We start from the raw sequence: 6,839 nt of genomic DNA on the forward strand, positions 1-6,839 counted from the left end.
AAGATCACCAAGAGAAGAACCTCACCGCAGCTCAATGGTCCATACACGAAGAAATGAAGTTGTTTAAGGACGAGGGCACCAAAGAAACAAATGCAGAGGATAAACAACCGGAGCATATGTGAGATTAGAGCTCAAAAAAATTATAATCCATGTCTTCTTTCATTGAACGTACATCACCGAAAATTCTAAAATAAATCCAGCAATTGAACCTTGGTGGTCTGGGAAAACTACTGTCCTAACCATCCAACCAACCTCTTTCTACTTGACGAAAGCAAGCACGTAGGCCCTAAGGGCATTTACAATGCCAGGCGCCAACACAGGCGCCAGGATCTGATTCCTGGCCGTTATAACAAAATCCTGCCCGATTCCCTGATTTGTGCTAGCGCCGGAGCAAAGGTAGGCATCGGGTGCTAGCGGACCTTTACGTTAATTTTTTAGTTGGAGTAGCAGCTGTACGCTGCTGCTAGCGTTGGAGAATGAGACTCCAGCATGGGCGCTAAACGTATTTTTTTGCACTAAGCGCTTGCATAAGCGCCTCCCCATTGAAGATGCCCTAAGTTTTTCTTTTTTTTTTCAAAAAAGAAGCACATTATGGCCTAAAAAAGATCAGCCGACCTTTGACCATTGACCAGTTCATTATTGACCACTGACTAGTTCACCTCTAAACTCTAACTGTTAACCATTGACTATATAAATAATCATGAATTAAAAAAAAAGAATCATGAATTTGAAAAAAGTTCATGCATTTGAGAAAAAGTTCATGAGTTTGAAAAAAAATTCACAAGTTTTGAAAAAGTTCATGAGTTTGAAAGATATTTGCGAATATGAAAAAAGTTCAGGAATCTGAAAAAACGTTGCCCTCACTTAGAATGAGACCTACTCCAGCAAGCCTCACGTCAAGCAACCGCGACCATGGGCCGGCTCTGCATGGACTACAGTCCTGGAGCGCATTTTTCTTCCATTTTTTCATGTTTTTGGACTCATTTTTGTTTTATTTTACTATACTTTTCCTTATATTTAGAAATATTTTAAATGTATGTATTAGGCAAAAAACACTTTATACATAAAAATGAAAAATGTTAGTTGTGCATTTTACAAATGTTAAACATGGTTAGAGAAAAAAAATCTAATGTACATGAAAAATTGTAAAATATGTATGAGAAAAATGGACATCAAAACATATATATGAAAAAAAGTTAATCCTGTATTTGGAAAATGTTAAATGTGTATATGAAAACTGTTCCTCATAGATGTAAAAAGTGTAAAATGTGTTTGGAAGACGTACACATCAAAACAGATATATGAAAAAAAATGTTAAACATGTATTTGAAGATAGTGAAATGTGTACCTAAAAAATGTTCAAAATGTATAAAAAAATCGTGATGTATACAGTATATAATGTTTATTAAAAAAGTAGACATTGAATAATATAATATTGAAAATATGTTAATACTGTATTAGAAAAAGGTAAACATGTTTAAATAAGTTCCTAGTGTATACAAAAAACGTAAAAATGTGTATGAAAAAAAATAGATATGGAAAACCTATGTTTGAAAAAAGTTTAACCATTTATTTAATAAATGTCGTGTATTTTATTTGTTTTATTACAATAAAAATGTTCAACGTGCATTTAAAAATATGTTTTACATTTATTTAAAACAGTGTTCAAACCATATATTAAAAAATGTACATCGTGTATTTGGAAAATTCAATGTATTGCAAAATTGTTATTGTGTACATTAAAATATTTATGGTGTACTGGATAAAAGTAGATATGTGTAAAAAAACCCGATAAAAATCGATGAAGAAACAAAGAAACCCAGTAAAAAACAAGAATCAAAGAGGAAAATACCAAAAGGAAAATAAAAATCGAAGAAAAGGAATGCATAAACAATGGAAGAAGTGAAACCCGAGGAGGAAGCAAAGAGAAACGAAGAAAACTTAGAAAAAAAATGAAGAAAGCAAAGAAAGAAAGGAAGAAACCATTAATAATCGAGAAAAAGAAAAAAGAAACATTGAAAGAAACAAAGAAAATTGTTTAAAAACAAAGACAAATGAAAAAACAAAGAAAACCTGGAACAAACAAATAAAACGGAAAAAGGTGAACTAATAAACAAGCAAAGAGAAGTGAACAAGCGAAGGAGAAAGCGAGCCAGCCCATTAAACAAAGGGAGATCAAAACGGTCGACGCGAGACTTTCTTACATCTGTCTGAGAAAAAGACATTCTTACATCTTGATATAAGCGAGATATAGTTCTTGTTGCCGATTTTCCTTATCTGATGCCTTAAACGCCATGTAGGATTTGGCTGCACCACACAAGATGAACAAGCGCCTCCCTTCCCAATTCCGATCGCCCGTTTAAGATCTGGTCGATAATTTGAGGTGTTCATGTATTGTAAATATCTAATACATTAATCTTCTGACTGTTAAAACTGGGTTTGCCTTGCCATCCGAACAGTAGCTGAGCTAAATTTATGTATGCATGCAGGCATCACTTGGTCTCTAGTTGTCAAACAAGTTGCAGTTTGCCGGTGATGAGAGTTGCCATATCTTTTATATATTAATTATACAGTCAGTATGATATGAAGCAATAATTAGTTATACAGGATAAATTTTTTTTAAAGCTTTTAAAAAGATTATTCTTTCAGATTTTGAATACACACTGTTTAAATCCCAGGCCCGCCCTTTATTGCTTGCCGGCAGGCCTGAACTGTCAGTTTCGGTGTTAGCCGAGGGAAACCGTCAACCAGTGTGATTTGCAAAAAATTAACACTTTCTTGCAGGGCATCCTGAAAAGTTTTTGAAACCTCGTCTTTTCTGCAAAACGATGCGACATATGTGGTGGTTCTGTGCAATTCAGTTTAGTATGTATGCGTGTCGAGGTGGGTGATGAAGAGAAGGTGAATATGCCGCCTTGGTCTTAACCGAAAGGTTCCATAGAAAGCACCCATGTTCACTATCTAAATGTGGAGAGGCTGATATTTTGATCAACTAGTAAATAATAAGATATAAAATCCTCACAGCAGGCTGGTAGCAGTACTAATATGGAAAATTTGAACAGCTCTTTCATTAACTCCTTGGATCCAAACACCGAAATCCAAGGCCGCCTCGATCGCCCTCTGGTTGCTTCTATTTATACCCCACTCACTTCCCTTGCAATATATGCACTGGCACCACTCCCATGCATTATCCTGCAAGAAGCACAAGGCCAAGAATGCCAATGATGCATTCCCTCTCTGTTTATGCCATCCTTTTGTTTCTCTCTTGGCCATTCAGCTCGGTGCCTCTCTGTGCATCCGACCACCTACTTGTCCCTGGCAAGCCGCTCTCCCCTGGTAGTGTTCTTGTCTCGGAAGACCAAGTTTTCGCCCTCGGGTTCTTCTCCCCATCATCATCAAACTCCACCAAGAAGCACTACTACGTCGGAATATGGTACAACGACATCCCTGAGTGCACCGTGGTATGGGTCTCCAACCGGGCCGCTCCCATCACAAACCTTTCCTCTGTGAATCTTGCCGTAACCAGCAGCTCCGACATAGTGCTATCTGATAGCAATGGCCGTGTCCTTTGGAGAACGAACAACATCATCAATTCATCATTGACTACCGCCATCTCGGTGGTAGCGATGCTGGAGAACACTGGAAACTTCATCCTCCGGTCGTTGGCCGACGGTGCCATACTGTGGCAAAGCTTCGACCAGCCTACCGACACCCTCCTGCCCGGCATGAATCTCAGGCTCAGCCACAACATGCATCCACTGCAGCAACTGATTGCTTGGAAAGGCCAGCAAGACCCGGCACCTGGCGTGTTCTCCTACGGCGCAGACCCCAACAACCTCCTGCAAAGCTTCATCTGGAATGGCTCGAGGCCACACCGGCGAAGCCCGGTATGGATAAACTACCTCCTCCGTTTCTACTACATGGATATGTTCAAGTCTACTATCTACATGGCGTTGCATCATGCCGGCGACGAGGTTTACATGTCGTTCGGCATGCCAACCGGCTCCGCCGTGTTGGTTAGGATGAATATTGACTACTCAGGTAAGGTAACTGTCCTAAGCTGGGAAAGCAACATGTCGGTATGGAGAGCCCTGTACGCAGAGCCTGAACATGAGTGCAATACGTATAGCTACTGTGGTCCTTATGGTTACTGCGACAACACAGAAATCATCCCAGTGCGCAAGTGCTTGGATGGTTTCGAGCCGAGGGACGATAAAGGATGGATCGTCGGACGTTTCTTGCAGGGATGCCGCCGGAAGGAGGTGCGAAGGTGTACCCCTGGAGACGGGTTCTTGACCTTTTCGGGCATGAAGGTCCCTGACAAGTTCCTCCATGTCCCGAACAAAAGCTTTGATGAGTGCACTGAGGAATGCAAAAGCAATTGCTCATGTGTGGCATATGATTACTCCAGTATGAGCAACATGGATATCGACGGAGATGACACAAGGTGCCTGCTATGGATGGGGGATTTGATCGACATGGAGAACAACACACAAGGAGGGGAGAACCTCTATGTTCGGACTTACGTATTACAAGGTATGTTTCCTTCGTTGCTCCTCCTTGTATGTATCGTTGCTTATGTTTCAGTAGATAGTTTTTTTAAGGAGGGATCCATGCATTGAAATTGGAAGAAAGAATGGCCAAATGTTTTCATGCTTGCATTAGAGAAAGAGTCATTACTATTCTATGGATGTGATGGTTAGCATTGATAAACGTTGATGATTCTGCGTAAACTAATTCTGTGCAGGTAACCTGAGAAAGGTCAAAACTATAAAAATGGTATTACCATTTGTGTCAAGTTTCTTGATCTTCATATGTGTGGTGTTTATTTGGGCCTACGTCAATAGAGGTAGGAAATTATTATTTTCGTTCTAATTTACTCCCTTCGTTCGGAATTACTTGTCGCAGAAATGGATGTATCTAGACGTATTTTAGTTCTAGATACATCCATTTCTGAGACAAGTAATTCCGAACAGAGGGAGTACATGTCATCTCCAGTCACAACAAACTAATGGGACAGACACACATTCTTGACAGGCAATCATGCTAGCAAAGGTGTCTGGCAAAGGATCATGCGAGTATATTCAAGAACTTGTAAGGAACTCGTTGATAGTAACACAGAGTTTCCCATTTTGAGATTCCGAACAATTGCTGTCGCGACAAATAATTTCTCTGAATCTAGCATTCTCGGCCAAGGAGGTTTTGGCAATGTTTATAAGGCAAGAAGCCCCTGTACTGATAATTGGATCATTAATGGAAGATCTAACCTTTCTTACTCAATAATACCTCATGTTTCAGGGCAAGTTGGAAGATGGTAAGGACATTGCTGTGAAAAGGCTTCGTGTAGGTTCTGTCCAAGGGGAAATGGAGTTCAAGAATGAAATAGTTCTGGTCACCAAGTTGCAGCATAGGAACACGGTCAAACTTTTAGCTTGCAGCATTCATGAAGATGAAAAACTTTTGATTTATGAATACCTACCTAACGGAAGTTTGGATTCCTTTATTTTCAGTACGTCTGCTCACTTGTTGCAAAGTCTCTATGAAAGGAACACACTTCACTGATAGTATGCTTTGTATATTTCTATCATTGGCAGATGACACAAGGAAGTCACTACTCAACTGGCCCACAAGATTTAAGATAATCACAGGTGTAGCCAGAGGCCTTCTTTATCTCCACCAAGACTCTAGATTGACAATGATTCATAGAGATCTCAAGGCAAGCAACATATTGTTGGATGCTGAGATGGACCCCAAAATATCTGATTTTGGTACAGCTAGGATATTTAGTGTCAATGAAAAGCAAGGACACACCAATCGAGTCGTTGGAACATTGTGAGTAGTGAGAATTTTCATTCATGCTAACTCTCGTTTTTGTGCTTAATTCAATTGGTCAAGTTTAACTTTTATGCGGCAAGCAGTGGATACATGTCGCCCGAATATGCAATGGAAGGAATCATCTCCGTCAAGTCTGATGTGTACAGCTTTGGTGTATTACTCCTGGAAATAGTGAGTGGCTTGAAGATCTGCACTACAAGCCCAAGCACGCACTCCCATAACCTTATAGATCATGTAAGTGCTCAAAAGTTGCTCAATTCATATGAATGGGTGCTACCTAGTACTATTTGATATGATTACTTACATTATTGATTCGATGCAGGCGTGCAGCTTACAGAGGGATGGGATGTTGTTGAATCTTGTCGACCCGTCTATCATCGAGGGTTGCTCTCCTGATGAAGCTGATGAAGCTCTACGGTGCATCCATATTGGACTGTTGTCGGTGCAGAACAACCCAAATGCTCGCCCCCTCATGTCTTGGGTGGTAGAAATCCTGGATAACAAAGCCATAAAAGCTCCCGCAGTTGAAAGAGCCCATATACTTTGGATACCAGATCTATGGAAGTGACGGACTAGGATAAAGCCCCGTAAAAAACACGAGCCTCGAAATTCGCAAGGGGAGATAGAAACAGTGTTCTATGGATTCCGAGGATCATGTCATTTACATGTATTTCCAATGGTCGACTCACTGGTACCATAGTTCCAACGTGCAAAGCATATAGAGAGGCTTTTTTGGCTCCAAGACTTGGTAACTCTTCTAGATGTATCAATTGCACACAGTTGGTTATAGATAAAACCAAAATGAATATTAAGTAAATGTATGGTTGGAGTTCGCACAACTATTACGTATCAATATATTGTATTTTATTAAAATTCATATAAAACTATGTGTGTGTTACATTTTCACTAAATAAGAGATTTCTTATACTTATTAGATAATTGCTCATGCGTTGCAATAGGAGCATAAACATTGTACTACCTCCATTCCAAAATATGTCTCATGA

General features: G+C 39.8%; 1 pseudogene; it reads left to right on the forward strand.

Annotated features, from left to right (window-relative positions):
• Nucleotides 1-3,212: 3,212 nt before the first annotated feature.
• On the forward strand, nucleotides 3,213-6,569 carry LOC147974175 (G-type lectin S-receptor-like serine/threonine-protein kinase B120; annotated as a pseudogene).
• Nucleotides 6,570-6,839: the final 270 nt, after the last annotated feature.

Source organism: Triticum urartu, chromosome 5A, assembly GCF_056163025.1.
Source record: "Triticum urartu cultivar PI428250 chromosome 5A, HENAU_Tu73, whole genome shotgun sequence".
NCBI classification, from domain to species: Eukaryota; Viridiplantae; Streptophyta; class Magnoliopsida; order Poales; family Poaceae; genus Triticum; species Triticum urartu.